Source organism: Oncorhynchus gorbuscha, linkage group LG09, assembly GCF_021184085.1.
Source record: "Oncorhynchus gorbuscha isolate QuinsamMale2020 ecotype Even-year linkage group LG09, OgorEven_v1.0, whole genome shotgun sequence".
Lineage (NCBI taxonomy): Eukaryota > Metazoa > Chordata > Actinopteri > Salmoniformes > Salmonidae > Oncorhynchus > Oncorhynchus gorbuscha.
In genome coordinates, this window is record NC_060181.1 from 82,068,227 (window position 1) to 82,095,230 (window position 27,004).

Here is a 27,004-nt window from a genome sequence, read left to right on the forward strand (position 1 = left end):
CATGTGATCAATTTGATTTGACTTGTAACCTACTTTTACCAGACGGTTGTTGTAGATAAGAACAATCACTATGCATGAACTTATGTGGTAATAATTGAGCCATCGGTACTCCTTATTTCACAATGTCCCTCCCACAACGATCCTATTACATTCTAAGTTTAACTATGTATTTATTTGGTCCATCCCTATGTCCTGAATGATTTTATACTCAAAGCTATAAAAATGAACCCTGTCTTTAAGGGTAGGTAAACAAACAAGTGTTAATGTCACGTTCACAAGTAGGGTGAAATGCCTTTCTTGCAAGCTCCAAACCCAACAAAGCAGAAATCAATATCAACGTAGTACTAAAAATAACACGGGGTAGAACAGAAACACAAATAAATGTGTAGTTCGTTCTTATTACAGAAAGATGTGTAATTAATTAATAGTATCATTATTCTGCAGTTCTTGTTAATAATAAATACATAATGCTTTCAGAAAGTATTCTGACCCCTTGACTTTTTCCACATTTTGTTACGTTACAGCCTTACTCTAAAATTGATTAAATAAAACAATTCTGCAATCTACACACAATACACATAATGACAAAGCATAAATGGGTTTTTAGAAATTGTTACAAAAAAACAAATCCTTATTTACGTTAGTATTCAGACCCTTTGCTATGAAACTCGAAATTGAGCTCAGGTGCATCCTTTTTCCATTGATCATCCTTGAGATGTTTCTACAACTTGGTGGGAGTCTACCTGTGGTAAATTCAATTGATTAGACATGATTTGGAAAGGCACACACCTGTCTATATAAGTTGACAGTATATATCAGAGCAAAAACCAAGCCATGAGGTCGAAGGAATTGTCTGTAGAGGTCTGAGACAGGATTATGTTGAGGCACAGTTCTGGGGAAGGGTACCAAAAAATGTCTGCAACATTGAAGGTCCCCAAGAACACAGTGGCCTCCATCATTCTAAAATGGAAGAAGTTTGGAACCAACAAGATTCTAACTAGAGCTGGCCGACCGGTCAAACTGAACAATCGGGGGGTAAGGGCCTTGGTCAGGGAGGTGATCAAGAACCCAATGGTCACTGACAGAGCTCCAGAGTTCCTCTGTGGAGATGGGAGAACTTTCCAGAAGGACAACCATCTCTGCAGCACCAACAATCAGGCCTTTATGGTAGAGTGGTCAGATGGAAGCCACTCCCCTGTAAAAGGCACCTAAAGACTCCCAGACCATGAGAAACAAGATTCTCTGGTCTGATGAAACCAAGATTGAACTCTTTGGCCTGAATGCCATGCGTCACATCTGGAGGAAACCTGGCACCATGCCTACGGTGATGCATGCTGGTGGCAGCATCATGCTGTGGATGCTGTAGACCACACTATTTACTGCCACAAACCGATGCTGACACTAAGACCGCAGTCAATAAGCTGTATTACAGCCATAAGAAAACAGGAAAACACTCATCCAGAGGCGGAACTCCTAGTAGCCGGGGACTTTCCCTCTGCAACCAGAGGGAAAAAACTCTAGACCACCTTTAATCCACACACAGACGCGTACAAAGCTCACCCTCCATTTGGCAAATCAAAGCATAATTCTATCCTCCTGATTCCTGCTTACAATAAAAAACTAAAGCAGGAAGCATCAGGTCAGAAGAAGCAGATGCTAAGCTTGTTTTGGCTAGCACAATATGTTCCGGGATTCTTCCTGGCACTGAGGAGTACACCACATCAGTCACTGGCTTCATCAATAATTGCATCGATGACGTCTTACCCACAGTGACCGTACGTACATACCCCAACTATAATCCATGGATTATAGGCAACATCTGCACTTTTTTAAAGATTTTTATTTTATTTTTACCTTTATTTAACTTGGCAAGTCAGTTAACAACAAATTCTTATTTTCAATGACGGCCTAGGAACTGGGTTAACTGCCTGTTCAGCTCGGGGATTTGAACTTGCAACCTTTCGGTTACTAGTCCAACGCTCTAACCACTAGGCTACCCTGCCGTCACTGAGCTAAAGGGTAGAGTTGCCGCTTTCAAGGAGCGGGACTCTAACCCGGAAGCTTATAAGAAATCGCGCTATGCCCTCAGACGAACCATCAAACAGGCAAAGCGTCAATACAGGACTAAGATTGAATCATACTACACCAGCTCCGACACTCGTCGGATGTGGCAGGGCTTGCAAAATATTACAGACTATAAAAGGAAGCACAGCTGCGAGCTGCCCAGTGACGCAAGCCTATCAGACAAGTTAAATGGAGGCCAGGAAAAACAGTCCAGGAGGCAACAGCAGCCCTCAGACATGTTGACATTGTGGGTCATGTTCAGCAAGGGAGAGGAGGCCTTGGGCTAACTATACCCGTGCTGCTTGGAGTAAGGCCACTGCACCAGAGTGGCGGAAGATGGTAGTGCAGGAAGTACGCCATCAGGAGGAGGCTGCAAGGTGGGCCAAGGCAGTCTCTCTTGCCAAACAGGGACAGTGGACTCGATGGGACAGTGTGGAGCAGAGGCAGATCAGCTGGAAGGATCTGTGGGCCATGGAAGCGAGGCGGTTGAGCTTCTCCATCAGAGCAACATATGACGTCCTTCCAACACCAGTTAATCTTCACCAATGGTATGGTGAAGATCTGGACTGTGCCCTCTGTTCCATGCCAGCCAACCTCAGGCACATTCTCACAGGGTGTAAAACAAGCCTCACCCAAGGACGCTACACTTGGCGTCACAACCAAGTCCTTAAAAACCTTGCGTCCGCCCTGGAGGACAAGCGAGCTGCCACCAACTCCCTACCACCCACAGCAGCATCACACTCCTTACGGACAAACTTTGTCCGCGAAGGGGCTAAACCACCAAAGAGCGGCTCTACACCATTAGAGCGAGACCAGCTGCGCTTGGCCCCAGACTGGAAAATGCTAGCTGACATTGGCCTGCAACTTGTGTTTCCTCCGGAGATCGCAACCACCACCCTAAGACCTGACATGGTGCTCTGGTCCCGTTCACTCAATAAGGTCTTCATCATTGAGCTCACAGTACCCTGGGAAAACTCAGTAGATGAGGCTTATGAGCGAAAACATCTGCGCTATGCTGATCTACCTGCCGAAGCACGGCATCATGGCTGGAACACAGAAGTCCGACCAGTGGAGGTGGGCTGCAGAGGTTTTGTGGCAACATCTACAACCAGACTGCTTAGAGACCTGGGAATTAAGGGCCAGAGCCAGCGTTCGGCAATCAAAGCTGTATCAGAGACGGCAGAAGGCAGCAGTCAGTGGCTCTGGATGAAGAGGAAAGACCCCAGCTGGGCCCCGAAGTGAGAGGGCCAGGAGGTATGCGGTCAACAATGCTTGACTCAGGGAGGAGGATGCCCCTGCCATGCATAGTCCCATGGAATGTTGGCTATCAAGAACAAGGCAACTCCTATGACTAATTGGGAATGGGACGGAAGCGTAGGATTGATCACCCTGTCGCTGGCCGCCTTTGGGGAGGGTGTATAGTGTGAAAGGCCGAAAACACCCTAGGAACCAAAGGTACACTACTGACGATGCGCTCCCCAAATTTCACCACGCTCACTGTTCATTAACTCTTGGAAGTGCTTGCACAAAGGATAGTAACATCTCATCCTGTGTTCTTGGAATATATGCTTGTTTCGAGGCAAGCAACACTGAAACATGCATGAGACCATCAGCTGTTCCAGACGACAGTGTGATCAAGCTCTCCGTAGCCGATGTGAGTAAGACCTTTAAACAGGTCAACATTCACAAGGTCGCAGGGCCAGACGGATTACCAGGACATGTACTCCGAGCATGCGTGGACAAACTGGCAAGTGTCTTCACTGACATTTTCAACCTGTACCTGACTGAGTCTGTAATACCAACATGTTTCAAGCAGACCACCAAAGTTCCTGTGCAAAAGAACACTAAGGTAACCTGCCTAAATGACTACCGACCCGTAGCTTTGAAAGGCTGGTCATGGGTCATATAACACCATTATTCCTTAAACCCTAGACCCACTCCAATTTTCATACCTCCTCAACAGATCCACAGATGATGAAATCTCTATTGCACTCCAAACTGCCCATTCCCACCTGGACAAAAGGAACACCTATATGAGAATGCTATTCATTGACTACAGCTCAGCATTCAACACCATAGTGCCCTAAAATCTCATCAATAAGCTAAGGACCCTGGGACTAAACACCTCCCTCTGCAACTCTATCCTGAACTTCCTGACTGGCCGCCCCCAGGTGGTATGGTTAGGTAAAAACACATCCGCCATGCTGATCCTCAACACAGAGGCCCCTCAGGGGTGCATGCTCAGTCCCCTCCTGTACTACCTGTTCACTCATGACTGCATTGCCAGGCACGACGCCAACACCATCATTAAGTTTTCCGATGGCACAACAGTGGTAGGCCTGATCACCGACAATGATGAGACAGCCAATAGGAAGGAGGTCAGAGACCTGGCCGTGTGGTGCTTGGACAACAATCTTTCAATGTGATCAGAACAAAGGAGATGATTGTGGACTACAGGAAAAGGAGGACTGAGCACACCCCCATTCTCATCAATAGGGCTGTAGTGAGAGCTTCAAGTTCCTTGGTGTCCACATCACTAACAAACTATCATGGTCCAAACACACCAAGACAGTCGTGAAGAGGGCACAACAAAAAAGCCTATTCCCCTCAGGAGACTGAAAAGTTTTGGCATGGGTCCTCAGATCTTCAAAAATTTCTACAGCTGCACCATTGAGAGCATCCTGACTGGTTGCATCACTGCAACTACTCAGCCTCCAACCTCAAGGCACTACATTGTTGCAAACACTATTACTAGCCTGTTCAACCTCTCTTACGTATTGTCTGACATCCCCAAATGTGGGAAAGCTGCCGCGGGGGAGACACTCTAGGGGGAGACAAAGGGGGAGACACTCTAAAACCAAACTGCCTCAGACCTATATCTATCCTACCCTGCCTTTCTAAGGTCTTCGAAAGCCAAGGTGGAGCCCAATACTCCACCGGATCTTTGCTGTAAACTCTGGACCTTGTCACCGGATCACCGCTGCTACCGATTGGCTATAGTGGCTAACGCCACTGCCACGAAGCTAGCACCAGTTAGCCATGAGCCAGGCACATCTTCCGGCTAGCAAACAAAATTCTACAATACCTCTTTCGCCATCTGGCTTGGATTCTCTGTCGACATGGCGCCCCACCACACCACCACGTCTGGTCTGCCGACGAATACTCCATCCACTGTGCCTTCAACAGGCCTCCGTCTGAGCAGACCCCCCTACCACCCCTGGGCTACTAACTTTAAACGCTGTGTCGCCCGCGTGCTAGCGTAGTGACGGTTGCCCTGTTCCATCTACTGCTGCCCCTTGAACACCTATGATCACTTGGCAACATAGCTGATGCCTGCTGGACTGTCCATTAATCACGGTACTCCATTCTGTTTATTTTTGTTTTATTTGTTGGCCCCAGCCGTGAACTCAGGCTCTGCGTGTAGTTAATCCGACCTTCTCTGCCTAGTCATCGCCATTTTACCTGCTGTTGTTGTGTTAGCTGACGAGCTGTTGTTGTCTTACCTGTTGTTTTAGCTAGCTCTCCCAATCAACACCTGCGATTACTTTATGCCTTGCTGTATGTCTCTCTCAAATATCAATATGCCTTGTATACTGTTGTTCAGGTTAGTTATCATTGTTTTAGTTTAAAATAGGAGCCCCTAGTTCCACTCCTCATACCTCTGATACCTCCTTTGTCCCACCTTCCACACATGCGGTGACCTCACCCATTATAAGCAGCATGTCCAGAGATACAACCTCTCTTATCATCACCCAGTGCCTGGGCTTACCTCCGCTGTATCCGCATCCCACCATACCTCTGTCTGCACATTATGCCCTGAATATATTCTACCACGGCCATAAATCTGCTCCTTTTATTCCTTGTCCCCAATGCTCTAGGCGACCAGTTTTGATAGCCTTTAGCCGCACCCTCATCCTACTCCTCCTCGGGTGATGTGGAGGTAAACCCAGGCCCTGCATGTCCCCAGGCACCCTGACTTCTCCTCCCTAAGTTTGTTTTACTCACTGCTTTAGCACACTCTGCCAACCTTGATATCCTTGCCGTGTCTGAATCCTGGTTTAGGAAGGCCGCCAAAAATTCTGAGATTTCCATACCCAACTATAACATTTTCCGTCAAGATAGAACTGCCAAAGGGGGAGTAGTTGCAATCTACTGCAGAGAGAGCCTGTAAAGTTCTGTCATACTTTCCAGGTCTATGCCCAAACAGTTCGAACTTCTAATTTGAAAAATGTATCTCTCCAGAAATAAGTCTCTCATTGTTGCCGCCTGCTACCGACCCCCCTCAGCTACCAGCTGTGCCCTGGACACCATCTGTGAATTGATCGCCCCCCATCTAGCTTCAGAGTTTGTTCTGTTAGGTGACCTAAACTGGGATATGCTTAAAAGTAACTGCCTCACCATCTTAGATAAGCATGCTCCGTTCAAAAAATGCAGAACTAAGAACAGATATAGCCCTTGGTTCACTCCAGACCTGACTGCCCTCGATCAGCACAAAAACATCCTGTGGCGGACTGCAATAGCATCGAATAGTCCCCGCGATATACAACTGTTCAGGGAAGTAAGGAACCAATACACGCAGTCAGTCAGGAAAGCAAAGGCTTTTTTGCATCCTGTAGCTCTAACTCCAAAAAGTTATGGGACACTGTAATGTCCATGGAGAACAAGAGCACCTCCTCCCAGCTGCCCACTGCACTGAGGCTAGGTAACATGGTCACCACCGATAAATCCATGATAATCGAAAACTCCAATAAGCATTTCTCAACGGCTGGCCATGCCTTCCGCCTGGCTACTCCAACCTCGGCCAACAGCCCCCCCCCCCCCCCCCCCACACCTACTCGCTCAAGACTCCCCAGCTTCTCCTTTACCCAAATCCAGATAGCAGATGTTCTGAAAGAGCTGTAAAACCTGGACCCATACAAATCAGCTGGGCTTGACAATCTGGACCCTCTATTTCTGAAACTGTCTGCCGCCATTGTCGCAACCCCTATTACCAGCCTGTTCAACCTCTCCTTCGTATCATCTGAGATCCCCAAGGATTGGAAAGCTGCCGCGGTCATCCCCCTCTTCAAAGGGGGAGACACCCTGGACCCAAAATGTTACAGACCTATATCCATCCTGCCCTGCCTATCTAAGGTCTTCGAAAGCCAAGTGAACAAACAGATCACTGACCATCTCGAATCCCACCGTACTTTCTCCGCTGTGCAATCCGGTTTCCGATCCGGTCACAGGTGCACCTCAGCCATGATCAAGGTACTTAACGATATCATAACCGCCATCGATAAAAGACAGTACTGTGCAGCCGTCTTCATCGACCTGGCCAAGGCTTTCGACTCTGTCAATCAACATATTCTTATCGGAAGGCTCAGTAGCCTTGGTTTCTCAAATGACTGCCTCGCCTGGTTCACCAACTACTTCTCAGACAGAGTTCAGTGTGTCAAATCAGAGGGCCTGTTGTCCGGACCTCTGGAAGTCTCTATGGGGGTTCCACAGGGTTCAATTCCCAGGCAGACTCTTTTCTCTGTATACATCAATGATGTTGCTCTTGCTGCTGGTGATTCTCTGATCCACCTCTATGCAGACGATACCATTCTGTATACTTCTGGCCCTTCTTTGGACACTGTGTTAACTAACCTCCAGACGAGCTTCAATGCCATACAACTTTCCTTCTGTGGCCTCCAATTGCTCTTAAATGCTAGTAAAACTAAATGCTTGCTCTTCAACCGATCGCTGCCTGCACCTGCCCGCCCATCCAGCATTACTACTCTGGACGGTTCTGACTTAGAATATGTGGACATCTACAACTACCTAGGTGTCTGGTTAGACTGTAAACTCTCCTTCCAGAATCACATTAAGCATCTCCAATCCGAAATTAAATCTATAATCGGCTTTCTATTTCGCAACAAAGCATCCTTCACTCAGGCTGCCAAACATACCCTCGTAAAACTGACGATCCTACCGATCCTTAACTTCGGCGATGTAATTTACAAAATAGCCTCCAACAATCTACTCAGCAAATTGGATGCAGTCTATCACAGTGCCATCCATTTTGTTACCAAAGCCCCATATACTACCCACCACTGCAAACGGTATGCTCTCGTTGGCTGGCCCACGCTTCATATTCGTCGCCAAACCCACTGGCTCCATGATATCTATAAGTCTTTGCTAGGTAAAGCCCCACCTTATCTCATCTCACTGGTCACCATAGCAGCACCCACCTGTAGCACACTCTGCAGAAGGTATATTTCACTGGTCATCCCCAAAGCCAATTCCTTTTTTGGACGCCTTTCCTTACAATTCTATGCAGCCAATGACTGTAACGAACTGCAAAAATCACTGAAGCTGGAGACTCATATCTCCCTCACTAACTTTAAGCACCAGCTGTCAGAGCAGCTCACAGATCACTGCACCTGTACATAACCCATCTGTAAATAACCCATCCAACTACCTCATCCACATACTGTTATTCTTTTTTTGCTCCTTTGCACCCCAGTATCTCTATTTGCACATTCATCTTTGCACATCTATCACTCCAGTGTTTAATTGCTAAATTGTAATTGTTTCACCACTATGGCCTATTTATCTTACCTCATTTGCACACACTGTATATACACTTCTTCCCCCTATGTTTGTTTATTCCATGTGTAACTCTGTGTTGTTGTTTGTGTCACACTGCTTTGCTTTATCTTGGCAAAGTCGCAGTTGTAAATGAGAACTTGTTCTCAACTAGCCTACCTGGTTAAATAAAGGTGAAATAAAAAAATACAGAGGGTAGTGTGTACAGCCCAGTACATCACTGGGGTCAAGCTTCCTGCCATCCAGGACCTATGTACCAGGTGGTGTTAGAGGAATGCCCTAAAATTTGTAAAAGACTCCAGCCACCTTAGTCATAGACTGTTCTCTCTGCTACTGCACAGCAAGCGGTACCAGAGCGCCAAGTCTTATCAACAGGACAATCACTCTAAGCACACAACCAACAACATTTCATAATGACCACCAACTGCTGTACAATGGTCTAGGCTAGGTATGTAAAAGCTTTTGAAACTTAATTCAAGTTCATCAAAAAATATGCATGATCGATTGATGGCCAGTGTTTGGTTAAGGGGGCTCCTGAGTGGCACTGCATCTCAACGCAAGAGGCATCACTGCAGTACCTGGTTCGAGGCCAACGCACAATCGGCCCAGCGTCGTCCGGGTTTGTCCGGCGTAGGCCATCATTGTGAATAATAATTTGTTCTTAACTGACTTGCCTAGTTAAATAAAGGTTAAATGAAAAAAAAAAATCAGTGCTCAGTTCCTGGAAGGGTATCATTTCTGATGTCAAAAGTGTAGCCGATAGGATCGAAAATGGCGGAGTACCTGGCGTCCATTTTCGGCACAGAGAAAGATAAGTGAGTAAATGTTTTTTAACTATATATATATCCTTGCTTATTTGGTCTGACAATCATATTACAGACCTATGAAGAGAACTTCCACACTTGCCTTACTATGTTATATCATTCACAATTAGCAGTGAAATTTAGACGTCTTAGAATGATGGATATAGTCATTTGGGAAACGTTAGCATGTTGTTGAACATGTGTGCACATATAAGGGATCTTTGTGTGTGCTGAGCAGTTTGCAAGTCTCACCTGTAAAAAGTACATTACATTGCTTAGTACCCTGTTTGTCAAAATCTAGACATTATTTTGTGTGACACTAATGATTTTGTAGTTAAGGAAACACTGCTGGCAACTCACTCTGCCATGTGTCCCAAATGGTTAAATTAGCTAGCTATACCAAGATTTGTCATCTGTTGCTATACATCCAGTAACGTTCGCTATAATGTCAACTAGCTGGCTCCCAAGATCATCCAGATGCGCATAGCATTTGCCCTGTATAATATGTGGTGTGTCCAAGGTTGAAGAAATTGTGAGACAGACAATATAACTACAGTAGTACTGATGCACCAGTTGACTCAACCCGCGGTTATATCCGTGGGGCAGACAGGTTTAGGGTCATTAAATATTGTGTGGTTGAAGGGCGGGTTGAATAAAGAGAAAAAATACCTTAACATCCATAAATGTTTAATTAGTGTGCAATTTATATAGGTAACATTGAGGTTTTTCTTTGACTTATATTAGGATATCTGGTATTACTGCATAAACCTAAACTTTAGGGTTAAACAGTACATGCGCCAAATAATCTACCCATCCAATCGCCAAAAAACTTTCTGCCCGTTCCCAAAAGCAGTAACGTCAATCCATGGAGGCAAGAGTACATTGTCAAAGTTTAATTCAATAAGACAAAAGCTGTAAAAGGACAGTTGAAAATAAAGAGAAGGGAGGGACAGAATTTGAAACGTTTTAGTGAAGAGGAAAAAGAGGGTGATAACAGATAATCCCATAACATGATAATTCCTGTTATTTGTGGTGATTGATTGTGAGGCTCTATACAAATGTGACAGTCACAGGACTGGACTTCAAACAGACCTATGGCGTGTCAAAGGCACTGTTGCCTACTGTTTAGACGGGTTAAATGGAAACTGAAATCTGGACATTGACTAACCAGAATAACAGCGTTTTTTGTTGTTGTCAAACTCTAAAATCTGATGATGATAATAGTCCCGTGTGAATCGACATCCCTGTGTTGTGGTAGAAATGTCTGAGTTTGACAGCAGTTACTTGCGGTTTGAGCAAGAACACAATAACTGATTCAATAAATTGAACGAAGTGCTGTGCATAGCCTATATATGAAGGGCCTACATGTATCAACTTTGACAGTGAATGCTCTTGTTTATACGTTTTGTGCAAATTATTTGAACATTGCCAAATGCATCACTTAACAAATATTGTACGTCCTGGAATAACGGACATTCAAATAACTTATCTTTCCAATACAAAATATACACTTACAGTGCACAGTTTATGATTTGATCATGGGTTTCAGGAAAAACACCCCCAACGGGTTAAGTTCCTCGGTGTCCACATCACTGGGGACTTATCATGGTCGTCGTGGAGAAGGCGGAATTATTTGGCCTGGCCCCTCACATCCTTAGTAACTTTTACAGCTGCTCCATCGAAGAGCATCCTGATTGGTTGCGGCGCCGTTTTGTATGGCAACTCCTCTGAATCCAACCACAAGTCGCTACAGAGGGTTGTGCATATGGCCCAGTATTTCACTGGGTCCGAGCTTCCTGCCACCCAGGACCTCTATACCAGGCGGTGTCAGAGGAAGACCCTGTTCTCTGTGCTACCGCACAGCAAGCGGTACTGGAGTGCCAAGTCTGGGACCAGAAGGCTCCTTAACAGTTTCTACCCCCAAACCATTAGACTGCTGAACAGTTAATCAAATGGCTACCTGATTATATTTGTTTTGCACTGACTCTATTCCAGAGGCTCAATGTACTATTTTTCCATTTGTTTATTTAGCATTGTTGGTTAAGGGCTCGTAAAGTAAGCGTTGTTCTATTTTGCGCATGTGACGAATAAAATTTGATTTGATTTGGTTGTATCACCATCTGTTAGCCAACTGCGCTTCGTTGGGGGTGAGCTCCCAACCATCTAGACTCCAGCCACCTGAGACATGCACTGTTCTACATACTCCTGTCTGGCAGATGGTACCGGTGCATCAAGACTCACACCAACAGACTCCTAAACTGCTTCTATCCCCTAGCCATAAGACTGTTAAGTGGCTAACATCTACTGCTCCCCCTCACACCTACGCTGCAGCTAAAATGATTATTGATTAGATGTATTACACTGCACTTGTGGATGTGACAACTTGAACTTGTTGCACCCTGCTGTTTTCATACTCCGCCTCTGACCTTGCATTTCAATTGGCCCGTTCCACAATTCATGTCTCAAAATTCAGCCAGGTGCAACTTTCCTAAACTGCGTACATTAAGTTTATCTTTTTGTATTTGAACAATTGTCTTATATGAAAGTCAAACTGTTTACAGAACTGTATCGCGCACTAGGTGTATTTGTTTAGACAGCATTTGGGCAGCGTCGGCAAATCCCCTCAGGTGGCAGCCAGGTTCATGAATAGACAGTATAATGTTTAATAACATTTACTGTCTATTTGAATGGGTTAATATGAGCTCTAGCTAGACAATGTGCTCTACTGTACTTTCAACAGGCTGCTGTTTTCCTACCGTTATCACATGATAGAAAGTTTCATATTTCTCTTCATTTGCATGTGAATGTGCATTTCTGTAGATAGTTATGCATTTCAGCACTGATTACTTAGGCTATTTTTTTTCTCCCCAGGGTGAACTGTTCTTTCTACTTTAAAATTGGTGCCTGCCGACATGGTGACCGGTGCTGCAGATTACATAATAAGCCAACTTTCAGCCAGGTAAGTCAATTCAGTCAAGGAAACTTATTTAAAATATTTGCGTCTACCAGAGGTCTGTAGTAAAGGGCATGTGGAAAAGTTCTCTTGCCAAGATGAAATGGTTGTCATGCTCTAGGCAGGGTTAGTGTTTGTCAAATTGCTACATTATCTTTGGTTTGGTAAAACTTTGATCCAGGGACTGGTGCTTTGTTTAGCCTGTTCTTCTAATCGCGGACGGGGCAAGTTTTATCAGCACTCTGGTGTTCTGATAGTGAAGCACCATAGTGTGAATAACATTTTGTGCATGACCCCACATCTACTGATGTGTGTTTGTGGGCTCTGTTGTGCACCTTTCACCAGCCCCTCTGTATTTATCAGACACCTTTTAATAACAATACTACTAAAATGTACTTTGAATGTAGATGACTAAATACAGTACTAGTTAGTGTCCTAAATATATGAAACAGGAAGTGTTTTAAGCAACCATACTACTGAAACAAGCACAGCGATACATACTTCCTCCATTTTAGCTGGTCCAAGTCTGTTCCGTGGCCTCGCCTTGAATAGCCAAAGCATTTTTTTGCATACCGCATCTCAGTATACCAGACAAACACGTCCCACACAACATTCTCTCTGCTTTGCCATTTTTCTATCGCTGGTCCCTTTATTAATGAACAAAGGTACTTTTTCTAACCCCAATAGGACAATAAATATCCTATTTTTAGTGGACAGTCTGCCCTGAATCTAGGCCATCCTCTTTTACCCTTTCACTCAGTCACATGTCTGTCTATTTAACTGAATATCATGACAACCTTTGATTGAGAGCTAGGTTTCACCCAGGGAGCCCAGGACATAACATTGTGTTGCTAGTGTATACATACTGAAAAAATATATAAACGCAACAATTTTATTGAGTTACAGTTCATATAAGGAAATCAGTCAATTGAAATACATTTATTAGGCCCTAATCTATGGATTTCAATTGACTGGGCAGGGGTACAGCCATGGCTGGGCAGGGGCTCAGCCAATCAGAATTGTTTTTTCCCTGCAAGGGCTTTATTACATACAGAAATACTCCTCTGCTTCATTAGCTGGCTGGGTGGCTGGTCTCCGATGATCCTGCAGGTGAAGAAGCTGGATGTGGAGGTCCTGGGCTGGTGTGGTTACATGTAGTCTGCGGTTGTCAGGCCGGTTGGACGTACTGCCAGATTCTCTAAAACAACGTTGGAGGCAGCTTATTTGAGAGAAATTAACATTAAATTCTTTGGCAACAGTTCTGGTGGACATTCATACTGTTAGCATGCCAATTGCAATCTCCCTTAAAATTGAGACATCTGTGGCTTTGAGTTGTGACACAACTGCACATTTTAATATTGGTATTTTGTTGTCCCTAGCACAAGGTGCACCTGTGTAATAATCATGTTTAATCAGCTTCTTGATATGCCGCACATCGGGTGGATGGATTATCTTGGCAAAGAAAAAATGCTCAATAACAAGGACGTAATCAAATTTGTGCACAATACTTGAGAAGCATTTTGTGCATGTTTTTGGGATATGAATCATGGGACCAACACTTTACATAGTTTATATTTTTGTTCATTATAGTTGGAGCTGACACGGCGGTGTCTTAGGGTATTCACTTCAGGTTGTTGGCAGCTCTTTTTGTCTTTTTTATTTTTTGACAGAGCTCATAACATTTTGACTATGGATTATTGATGTCTCTCGTTCCCTCATTAATACATATTGTGGTATTGCGTTAGACTAAACTTGACTGACACACTGCGCTTAATTTCCCCACCTCAAAGCCTGATGTATCCCTCTCAGCGAGTAAATACGCATGACTAAGTCGCTTAAAGCATCTACTAAATGCCATTAACATTTAAATAAAAGAATAAAACCTAGCACAGCAGCTGTACTCTAGGTTTCCCTACAGCTCGCCTCCTCCGGACAAAGAGAAGACTCAAACTTTGCTATAGGTTCTAGGTATCAGGATTTGGGGAATTTGTATTTTTATTAAAAATATTTATTTTTATTTTTCCCTCTCCAGACCATCTTGATTCAAATCATCTACCGTAATCCCCAAAACAGTGCGCAGACGGCCGACAGCTCCCACTGTAAGTGCCTCTGCTCCAGTCCTCTCAGCCCTCAGGTCTCTCTAGCTCTCTCCTCCCTCCTCAGATTTTAGGTCTGCGTTTCCTCTGGCTTCCTGCAGTGCTTCTGAGGGTCTTTCTAAACACTGGTAGCAGGGGCTACCTCAACACGCCAATATGCCGCACCTGGAAAAACGCCCCCTATTTCGCCAGTCAAATAGATTTATTGTATTTATCTGTGGTCATTCAGGAGGTCTAAGCCTAGGTGTAGAATGACATGCTCTGATGGTGACATTGAGAAAAGGATAAACACAAATGCCTTGATCCACTAATTTTGCAATGATCCCTTACAGTGAAGTTAATACCTCCAAGCGATCTCCTGGTAGTATCTGTTTTCTAACACAGTTATAGTGCACAGATGACTGACTTTAGGCATTTATAATGCACTTTCAGACAAGACTGACAACACACCGACTGCCCTAGTGCCAAATATTTGTTCTAGGTTGACAGCAAAAATATTGATATGCGTTACTGTCCAGACACAGCACGGCTTTAGTTTTGGCTCTCACCACACTGTCACCCCTATACAATAGACTGATTCACTTATGTCAGACATATTGTAAATGTTATAGTACCTTGAAATTGAGCCCCGACTAGCAGAGCTGATGCATTGCCACTCACTGCCTCCCAGGTAAGTCATGGGTTTGTGGTCTTGTTGCTGTCATGTATAACTGTTCTGTTTCTAAACTGAGCATCTCAGAATGACTCACAAAAAGTTAGTTTTGAAAATGTATCAAAAGGAGAAAAAAAATAACTTAGAATAAAAAGCACATCTTGGCATTCAATCACCTATTATTCAGCAAGTTTTTGAAGTAATTTCGAGCCCCATTGTGTGTATATACAGTACCAGTCAAAGTTTGGACACCTACTCATTCAAGGGTTTTATTTACTTTTACTATTTTATACATTGCAGAATAATAGTGAAGACATCAAAACTAACAAAAAAGTGTTACACAAATCAATGTATTTTATATTTGAGATTCTTCAAAGTACCCGCCATTTGCTTTTACATCTTTGCACACTTGGCATTCTCTCAACCAGCTTCACCTGAAATGCTTTTTCAACAGTCTTGAAGGAGTTCCCACATACTATGAGCACTTGTTGGCTGCTTTTCCTTCACTCTGGGGCCCAACTCAACCCAGACCATCTTAAATGGGTTGAGGTTGGGTGATTGTGGAGGTCAGGTCATGGGATGCAGCATTCATCACTCTCCTCCTTGTTCAAATAGCCCTTCACAGCCTGTCATTGTCCTGTTGAAAAACAAATGATAGACCCACTAAGCGCAATCCCGATAGGATGGTGTATCATTGCAGAATGCTGTGGTAGCCATCCTGGTTAAGTGTGCCTTGAATTCTAAATAAATCACTGACAGTGTCATCAGCAAAGCACCATCACACCACCTCCATGCTTCACAGTGGGAAACACACATGCAGAGGTAATCTGTTCACCTACTCTGTGTCTCTCAAAGACACGGCGGTTGGAAACAAAAATCTCAAATAATGTCCATTGCTCGTGTTTCTTGGCCCAAGCAAGTCTCTTCTTATTGGTGTCCTTTAGTAGTGGTTTCTTTGCAGCAACTTGACCATGAAGGCCTGATTCACTGTTGATGTCTGTCTGTTACTTGAATAATTTCATTGGGCTTCAATCTGAGGTGCAGTTAACTAATGAACTTCTCCTCTGCAGCAGCAGCAACTCCGGGTCTTCTTTACTTGTGGCGGCCCTCATGAGAGCCAGTTTCATCAGCGCTTGATGGTTTTTGCTGCACTTGAAGAAACTTTCAAAGTTCTTAATTTTCTGTATTGACTGTCGTTTCTTTGCTTGTTTGAGCTGTTCTTGCCATAATATGGACTTGGTATTTTGCCAAATAGGGCTTCTTCTGTATATGACCCCTGCCTTGTCACAACACAACTGATTGGCTCAAATGCATTAAGATGGAAATCAATTCCACAAATGAACATTTAGCAAGGCACACCTGTTAATTGAAATGCATTCCAGGTGACTACCTCATGAAGCTGGTTGAGAGAATGCCAAGAGTGTGCAAAGTTGTCATCGAGGCAAAGGCCAGCTGCTTTGAAGAATCTCATTTGATTTGTTAACTTTTTTTTAGTTACTACATGATTCCATATGTGTTATTTCATAGTTTTGATGTCGTCACTTATTCTACAATGTAGAACATGTTCCAAAGTTGTTGTACTGAGTAGGTGTTTCAACTTTGACTGGTACTGTATGTACAGCGCATTTGGGAAGTATTCAGAGCTCTTTTACTTTTTACACACAATGCTCCATAATGACAAAGGGGGAAAAACATGTTTTTAGAAATGTTTGCAAATGTATAAACAAATTAAAAATCACATTTACATAAGTATTCAGAAGCTTTACTCAAGTACTTTCTTGAAGCACCTTTGGCAGCGATTACAGCCTTGAGGTCTTCTAGGGTATGACGCCTAAAGCTTGGCACACCTGTATTTGGGGAGTTTCTCCCATTCTTCTCTGCAGATCCTCTCAAGCTCTCCGGTTGGATTGGGAGCGTCGCTGCACAGCTATTTTCAGGTCTCTCCAGAGATGTTCAAGTCCGAGCTCTCTGTGCCACTCAAGGACATTCTGAGACTTGTCCCGAAACCACTCCTTCGTTGTCTGGGCTGTGTGCTTTGGGTCATTGTCCTGTTGGTAGGTGAACCTTCATCCCAGTCTGAGGTCCTGAGCTCTCTGAAACAGGTTTTCATCAAGGATCTTTCTGTACTTTGCTCCTTTCATCGTTCCCTCGATCCTGACTAGCCTCCCAGTCCCTGCATTTGAAAAACATCCCCACAGCATGATGGTGCCAGGATTCCTCCAGATGTGATGCTTGATTTCATCAGATCAGATCATCTTGTTTCTCATGGTCTGAGAGGGGCTGCCGTCTGGCCACTCTTCCATAAAGGCCTTATTGGTAGAGTGCTGCAGAAATGGTTGTCCTTCTAGAAGGTTCTCCCATCTCCACAGAGGAACTCTGGAGCTCTGGAGCTCTGTCAGAGGGTTCTTGGTCACCTCCCTGACCAAGGCACTTCTCCCCCGATTGCTCAGTTTGGCCAGGTGACCAGCTTTAAGGAAGAGTTGGTAGTTCCAAACTTCTTCCATTTAAGAATGGAGGCCACTGTGTTATTGGGGACCTTCAATGTTGCAGAAATGTTTTTGCTACCCTTCCCCAGATCTGTGCCTCGACACAGTCCTGTCTCGTAGCTCTATGGACAATTCCTTCAACCGCATGGCATGGTTTTTGATCTGACATGCACTGTCAACTGTGGGGCCTTTTATATTTTGTGTGTGCCTTTCCAATGAATTAACCCCAGGTGGACTCAAACCAAGTTGTAGAAACATCTCAATGATGATCAATGGAAACAAGATGCACCTGAGCTCCATTTCGGTTCTCATAGCAAAGGGTCTGAATACTTATGTAAATAAGTGTTTTTTTTTTATGTGCAAAATTTTCTAAAATTCTGTTTTTTGGGCTTTGTGTGTGTAGATTAACGAATAACATGTTTTATTTAATCAATTTTAGAATACGGCTGTAACAAAATGTGGAAAAGTCAAGGGGTCTAAATACATTCCAAAATGCACTGTACGTAGATTTACACTACCGTTCAAAAGTTTGGGGTCACTTAAAAATATCCTTGCCTTTTGAAAGGAAAAGCACATTTTGGTCCATTAAAATCATATCAAATTGATCAGAAATGCATTGTATACATTTGTTAATGTTGTAAATGACTATTGTAGCTGGAAACAGATTTATTTTTATTGCTTGTTTGTAGGTGACCAAATACTTATTTTCCACCATAATTTGCAAATAAATTCATTAAAAATCCTACAAATTGATTTTCTGGATTGTTTTCTTCTCATTTTGTCTGTCATAGTTAAAGTGCACCTATGATGAAAATTACAGGCCTCTCTCATCTTTTTAAGTGGGAGAACTTGCACAATTGGTGGCTGACTAAATACTTTTTTGCCCCACTGTACCTATTACCAGCAACCATCACTACTGTGTTCCAATGGTACGTTGTGAACTAATCCAAATGTATAATTTTTTGAAGGCTAATTGACCATTTATTAAACCCTTTTGCAATTATGTTAGCACACCTGAAAACTGTTGTTCTGATTTAAAGAAGCAGTAAAACTGGCCTTCTTTAGACTAGGTGAGCATCAGCATTTGTGGGTTTGATTACAGGCTCAAAATGGCCAGGAATAAAGAACTTACTTCTGAAACTGGTCAGTCTATTCTTGTTCTGAGAAATGAAGGATGTTCCATGTGAGAAATTACCAAGAAACTGAAAGCCTCGTTCTACTCCCTTCACAGAACAGTGCAAACTGTTTCTAACCAGAATAGAAAGGAGTGGGATGCCCCGGTGCACAACTGAGCAAGAGGACAAGTACATTAGTGTCTAGTTTGAGAAACAGATGCCTCACAAGTCCTCAACTGGCAGCTTCATTAAAAAGGGTTTTCTAATCAATTTGCCTTTTTAAAATGATACATTTGGATTAGCTAACACAATGCGCCATTGGAACACAGTGATGGTTGCTGATTATGGGCTTCTGTACGCCTAAGTAGATATTCCATAAAAATCTGTATTTTCCAGCTACAATAGTCATTAACTATGTCTACACTGTATTTCTGATCAATTTGTTATGTTAATGGACTAAATGTGCTTCTCTCTTCAGACATTTCTAAATTATCCCAAACTTTTGAATGGTTTTGTAGTGCGTTTGGGAACTATTCAGACCCCTTTTATCCATATTTTGTTACGTTAGTGTTATTCTAAAATGGATGTAATTTGTGTGTGTATAATATATATAATTTGTTCTGAGTATGTCGCTTCTTCCAGCTCCCTCTGTTTCGGCGTGGACCAGTCCCATGGATCATCTTAATGTCTTTCACTCATCCCTTCCTACCCTGGTCTGGGGCTGGTTGGGGCACAATTACACTGTTTTGAGGGAGGGGGATGGGAGTAAATGCACCTAGTTTCAGGCAGATTTCTTAACTGTTACGTAAAATATTTCAAATGTACATTTTGTATTTTCAGACCATTGCCCTCTTGAACATTTACCGTAACCCTCAAAACACTGCCCAGTCTGCCGATGGTTTGCGCTGTTAGTTTCCCACCTGTTAACAGAGACCAGCTGCTATGTTTCCTCTTGATCTCGCATTCTAAGATTTATCCCTTTTTTTTCCCAGTGATTTTTTTAAAGGTTTGGACCCTTTTTTTAAGGTGCTATACTAGACATGCAATACAACAGGTACTAGTGTTAAGTAAAACAATCCATGTGGGCTACTCTTCTGGTAGGTACCACTTACAGAAATAACCAAATAAATGTTGATGCATACAGTAGTGTATATTTCTATTAGATTTTGAATTAAGACCTTTCTTCTAGGTAATAATTTATTCATGAAAAAAAAAATCAAGTACTCACTCATTTACACTTCACTAATCCTGTTCAAGAAGTTAACCCTGCCCCATAGTCTCAGGTCAAACTCATTTATGGAAATGTCTTGTTTTTATTGTACAAAATGTGATACATGGAATGTGATTTTGGGGAGATGAGTATGACTGACATTTTCCCTAGAGTGTTTAGGTCCCAGTGAGTCCCATTCCTTAGTATTTATTGACAGCTATATTATGTCTGACAGCGCCAGAACCTTGCTATTACTACTTAGCACAGAATTGAACTTTAAATGAGTCTCTTAAGACTCCTCATAAGGGAAAATGTCCAGTCTTACTGTCCTTGTTGTGCAGGGGCACAATGAACTGATTCTTGGCACTGACCCTTTTGCTTCGGACACGATATTTCCTGAAATCTCCATTTCATGTGTACAGGACTGTGTGCTATTAGGCAATTCAAGTCATTTGTAATTCAGTAATATTTAGATTAAAATCCTGTCCAATCAGTCCAGACTCATCTGTTTTTAGCAATGTTTCTCTTGTGCATGCTGGTTAATGAAACCACAGTGATGTCGTCATTGGCTTGTCCCTGATGAGTGTTTCTCCTGTGGCCACTAGGTGCCGTCAGTGATGTGGAGATGCAGGAGCACTACGATGAGTTCTTTGAGGTGAGTCAGTGACACGTCAGCTTCTGGTATTATCGCACTATAAATCCACTTGAAAGGAGTGGTTGATGCAGCTCTTGGTTATGTTGCGTCAATTCCCCCATCACACAGCTCATGTGGGAGTCCATGACAATACTGAAACCGACTAGAAATATTGAAACTTTTTTTTCTGGCCATTTTTGGGAAATGCGCTTTGAATTCAAGCAAACTTGAGGCTTAGTGTTTTCCCGTTTCTGTCTGCCAATCCACCTCTTCCTTTGTTTCTCTTGTTGTAGGAGGTCTTCACAGAGATGGAGAGGTGGAAGAGATGAATGTGTGCGACAACCTGGGAGACCATCTGGTTGGAAACGTATACCTGAAGGTGTGTCACTGACCATGTAATTGTGTGTGTGATGGTGGGTTTTGTGCATGTTTGTTGAACACCCATTCTCCTCCTATTTAATCACAAACACTCTGTCGTTGTTTCTGCCTCTTAAGAACGTAATTTCGCACACACACACACACACCAACTCTGTGATGGTCTCTGTTGTGTAGTTCCGTCGTGAGGAAGACGCGGAGAAGGCCGTGATGGATCTGAATAACCGTTGGTTCAACGGTCAACCAATCCACGCCAGCTCTCTCCCGTTACAGACTTCAGAGAAGCCTGCTGCCGCCAGTACGAGATGGGGTCAGTACTCCACCGCAGGACCACACGCACACCATTTTCAGCTCAAGATGGCGTTAGTGGTGATTACAAATGCTTTGTAATTCATTGAGGTATTTAAAATAAAATAAATGCTAGAGGTAATTTAAATAAATGCTAGAGCAAGGCTAACTGCTACCAAAATCCACATGCCTTGGTAATTTAAATAAATGCTAGAGCAAGGCTAACTGCTACCAAAATCCACATGCCTTTATCTCCGTTGCTCAGATTTAGATTTCTTTCATATGACAAGGTTTATCATCTAACTGCAGTTCCCACTTTCACCACAGGGAGTGCACTCGAGGCTTCTGTAACTTCATGCACCTGAAACCCATCTCCAGGGAGCTGAGGAGGGAGCTGTACGGTCGCCGCAGGAAGAAGGGGTAAGCTCCGGCTCTCTGACAGTCAACGCTAATCACAGAACTAATGCTGCGTTCAAGTGCTCTCCGAAATACACATTTATGACACACTAAAGGTTTTTTAAGTGGGAAAGTTCTAGTTGTGAGTTTAACTAGCTACTTTTTCTCTTTTCCTCCTCAGAGGGGGCCATCGTTCTCGCTCCCGTTCCAGGGAACGCCGTTCTCGCTCGAGGGATAGAGGCAGGGGAGGCGGACGTGACCGTGAGAGAAGGCGTTCCAGAGAACGCTCTGGCAGGTTCTAAACCAAGCCACCACCTCACGTCCAACCCTCTCCTTCCATCTCCATTATCATTCTCCATCATCCTCAAATCCATATCTTTCCCTCCATTGCTGCCTTTTCAATTCCCTGTTGGCCCTTTCATATTGTCCCAATGACTAAAATTAATTGGAAATTGTTGGACTTGTTATTTTCCTTTTTTATAATTTTTATTCAAGAAATGTAAAGCTTTTCTTCTCAATAAAAAAAAGTAAACATGATTTACAGGGCGCTACCATTTGTCGTATATGCTTAAATATTATACTGCTGCCTGGAATTTTTATTTGGGAGCACCAGTATCACTAGGAGGAGAAGGGAAAAAATAACCCAGATAACATTTCATGGAATAGAAAGAAAAGAGTGCTTCTTCAGGAGACGAGCTTCACAAGTGGCTACATTTCAATCTTTAAAATACACTTTTCTGGTGCTCCTTCACCCTGTATTTTATCTAATTGCAGGCAATTCTTCTTAATACGTTGACTTTTTCTTTGTGCTTCGTGTAAACCGTGTTGGTGTAGAACACTTATCTACACATTTCTTCCAACTGGATACATGTTTTTATAGTGTCCCGCAATTAGTAACTTGTTACTTTTGCTTCAGGCTGGGTTTAGGGAAGATAAATACTTCCCGTAGACTGCTCCCTGTCTGATTCCCAGTAACTTGATACCTCAGCTGATTTCTCACTCAGAACATGCTGTGTTCACTTGGCTCAAAAAGATAGTTAGCATAGATTTATTTGAAGGAGTCTCTTAAACCAATTAGCTGTGATTCTGACTTTGGAATGGGTCCATATAAAAGTTTCTCTAGTTTCCCATGCCTACACTTGCCTGTTTGGATTATGGCTACAAGTACATGTTATTGATTGCATGTACAACCTCTTGTTTTCAGCGAGTTGTTTCCATTCAGAATGACACAGTCAGTGCCAAAGCTGAGAATAGGGACACATGGCATCACCTGCCCCAGATGCAGTATTTCATATAGAAAGTGACAATGTGAATGCACATTCTGTGTGTGTTGGACTACATGCTTTCAGCTTTACAAAGGACTGCACTTATGACACTATCCCATCAATTTATCACTCTCTAAAAATAACCATATAATAGCAGATACTGTACATGTGGGTTGACAAGTTTGGTAACAGGTAGGCCTACATCAGGGCTGTCCAAATCATTCCGTGGAGGGCCTAGTGTCTGCAGGTTTTTGGTTTTTCCTTTCAGTCGAGCCCTAGACAACGGGGTGTGGGGAATTCCTTACTAATTAGTGACCTTAATTAATCAAGTACAAGGGAGTGAAAACCCACAAAGGTCCTTCATGGAATGAGTTTGACACCTGTGACCTACATAATGGTCATGTTTGCAAGTGTACTTATCACTCCTTTATCTTGAGAGCTACTGGAACACCTAGGGTGAATGCCAGAGGATGTTTTTGCCAATAAAGTTGACACTCCCAAAGAATCCTGTTGACTTAGATTGCAATAGCTTCAGAGGGTACGATTATATGGTTGGTTTTCACAATTTTGTGTTTCAAGATGGTCTATTCCATTTTGCTGCGTAGGCTATGTATATCCACAACTTTATTAACCTATCTGATCTGTGTGTTCAGACATGAATGTCTACATAGGCCTGCAAGTTTAGGGAAGAGCAAAGAAGTGCATTATTAGGCGGGTAATTGTTTTTTTGTCTTTTTGTGCTGAAGAACTGATGTATTAACTTGTTGGGAAACTTTCTAGTATAGGGTTTTCCAACCCTGTTCCTGGAGAGCTACCATCCTGTAGGTTTTCGCTTCAACCCTGATTCTAATATTTAGCTGATAAGCTGAATCAAGTACAGTAAGTTACAACTGGGGAGTGAACCTACATGAGGATAAGCTCTCCAGGAAGCGGTTTGGCGAACCCTGGTCTTGTCGTTCTTTACACCAGATGCAGATGTGTCAAACCTCAGCACTACACAGCTCATTAAAATAACACCATGAAAGAACAGAGCACACGTGGGAAGAATAGAGAAATCTGGATGTGAAGAAGGGATCTTATAAGCACAGGTTTAATGTTAGAGCTGTTTGAGAAGTTGGAACAGCTACATCTGGTATTGAGTGGTTGTTAGTCATTGTAAAACAAATACCTCAGATTGGCCTCCCAGATTAATAGACTGGAAAGGTGAACTGGAACAGGGTGTGCTGGTCTGCTTTAAGAAAAAATACATTGTTTGTGCTTTTTCACTTAAGTAGGTCTGTTCATTAGCAATCGTTTTGCACACCTTTTATACAATTCTGTTTGCACACCGTGTTGTGCTCATTTTCAAGGTTGAGCAAAACTTTTCTCAGGGGAAATATCCAAACGTTTAAATACCAACATTATTGTTTATCTTGTGGAAGTATATCTACAAGGGGGCTGGCTACTTTCTGAACCTTTTGTTTCCATAAGTGCAGGACATCCGCAACGAAGGCCCGACAAATGTGTAAGCTCTGATTGGAGGAGCAAGACAAAATAACACCCCCACTGTAGCCAATGAACGTACACACCAAACAAGGATGCTTGAATCAGATTGGGCCGTGTTGTCGTGCTTTAAGGCATGAGCTTCTGGGTAAACTAGTATAGTCGCAATCTACAAAAGATCATTTTTGAAATTGTATCATGTGCTGCTGGGTAAACTAGTATAGTCGCAATCTACGAAAGATCATTTTTGAAATTGGATCACGCACTGGTCCATCGCCACTACCTTAATTAACTCAAAGGTGAGTGGACAATGTTAACTACTTCAAAATAACTAGATTTAATATAGATATCATTCCTAGTTTTCCTGCCCTGATCCAGAGCCTCCATCACCCATGTGCAGCGCTTGAACAATACTAGCGCCCTCTCATTCCTGCTTTTTAAAATGTATTACTGTTATTTTTAAAACTAGTATTCGTTGAATGTGTGGTGTCGAGTTGCGTAAAGAGACTAGAGCATGTAAAGCTAGTGAGTGACATGAACAAGCATGATGAAATACCAAAAACGTCACGGAGTGTTGCACCGACAAGTATGCCGCATTCAAAGCAACTGGGATCTCGTTCAAGATAACCGGGAACTCGGAAAAAAACTAGACCCGAATGGGAATATCGTTTTGAACGATCATAATAGCAGCAAAAAAAAGTGATGAACTTGTTAACTAAAGAGTGTTTATTTATTTGGCAGCACAGGCTTGTCTGTGTAGTCTACTCTATCCACTAATGCTGAATATATGACTGACACTTGACTAGATTGACTCCATATAATCAATAACTAGAACCATACATATGTATAGTATTCAATCAATACTAGATAGTGTAGCCTATAATTGCGAAACATTTTACGTTTGCGAGTTTAATATTGGATGGGGGAGGGGAAATGACGTGGCTTAATTCCCACTGCCGTAGACTGATGTAAGACCAGTGTGTCCTGGTTTAGCCTCTTTGCAGTAGGGGCTGTAACACTGAGGTGGATGTTACATCCAGTAGAGATAGCATCCAGCTCATTTATATCCGGCTCAGTTTTACATCCAGGGCATTTCCATTGAGAAGGACCCATAAGCACCAACATGAATTTCTTAAGAGCATATCAAATTGGGTGTCAAATGAATGCTAAATTTATATTTTGGGAGAATTAAGAAATGGATACATTAAAAAAACACATTTAAAAAAAAAATGTACATAAGTAAAGGCTTTGATTTCTGGATAAACAGGTTTTAGAAAACATCTTCCAGAATCTTAAGAGGTATCAGAAATGCATCAAAACACACAATGCTAATCTGAAGACCCCTGCCATATAATATTAACTTCTTTAAAAAAATATATATTTTGGATAAATTGTTTACCTTCTGTAAGTTTAAGAAATATTGCCTTGTAATTTCTTTACTATGAACTTTATTTTCTAATTTCTCTCATGAGGTGGCAGGATAATGAAAGTTCAGAGAAGTAACAAATAATGGTAGAGCAACCAAGTAGTTATAGTGATTTTACTGATATACATTTGGTTTATGAATGAAGTGAATGAAACTCGTAATTCCTTTACCAAATTGGACATGGGATTACTGCAACTGAAATGGCAATAATGGGAAATCCATGATAGTCACAAACCACAGTTGGGTCACATGCTGCTGTCCTCCCTTCCACTGGCATACTGTTATGTTCAGCTCAATACTGTTTTCTTTCTGTCTGGTGGGCAAAACAAGAGTTTTTAAAACAGTCTGTGTCTAGACAACTTCTCGCTCACTCTCCAGTTAACATCAGCTCTTACTGACATCTACCCATGAGCCCCCTCTTTCCATCTACTGTAACCACCATCCTCACCGACTGACACCAGACATCCATGGATGTTGAAAAGTGTTTGAAATTTGGTCAGTCCACCCTGGCGTTGATGTTAATGTCCACAGATGGACCAAATGTACCAAATCTGAACCTATGTTTCACACGTTTTGGATTGCACAGCACAGTAGATCACAGCACAGTAGATCACAGCACAGTAGATCACAGCACTGTAGAGCACAGCACAGTAGATCACAGCACAGTAGAGCACAGTACAGCACAGTAGAGCACAGCACAGTACTGAGTAGAGTACTGTATGATGAGTAGAACACAGTACAATACAGTAAAGAAAAGTACTGTACTGCACTCTACTCTGCAGTCTAAATATTCCTGCCATTCTAAATGTATTTTGGGTTATAGTCATATTATAATGCTCGCTTGAATATAATGCTGAATATATGTTCCTACCATTGTCACCAATCAACTGCATTATAGTCCAAATAATTCAAATTCAGACCTGAATCTGGCTGATGACCCTAGCTAGCTAAGTTATCTAGCTCCGGGGTTTTCAAACTGGAGTCCGGAGCTGGGGTACTGAAGGGGGTCTGATTTTTGTATCTGTTTTTTTGTAGTACCCTAGAAATGCATAATTATTATTAATTGAATTATATATAATTAAACAAAATATGAATGTGAAAATGAATATTTAATGAGTATTGCTAGCTGCAACAGAATACAATCTTGGATACCGTTTTCATGTCTCTTCATCCAGTATGATGAAAG

The 27,004-nt window shown here is 42.7% G+C and overlaps 1 protein-coding gene and 1 pseudogene across 1 annotated transcript in view; both read left to right on the forward strand.

Moving 5' to 3' along the window:
* LOC124044151 (cystathionine beta-synthase-like) overlaps positions 1 to 27,004 on the forward strand; it is an 882,911-nt gene that overhangs the window by 816,852 nt on the left and 39,055 nt on the right. The window lies entirely within an intron of this gene.
* LOC124044167 lies at positions 14,451 to 22,182 on the forward strand (annotated as a pseudogene).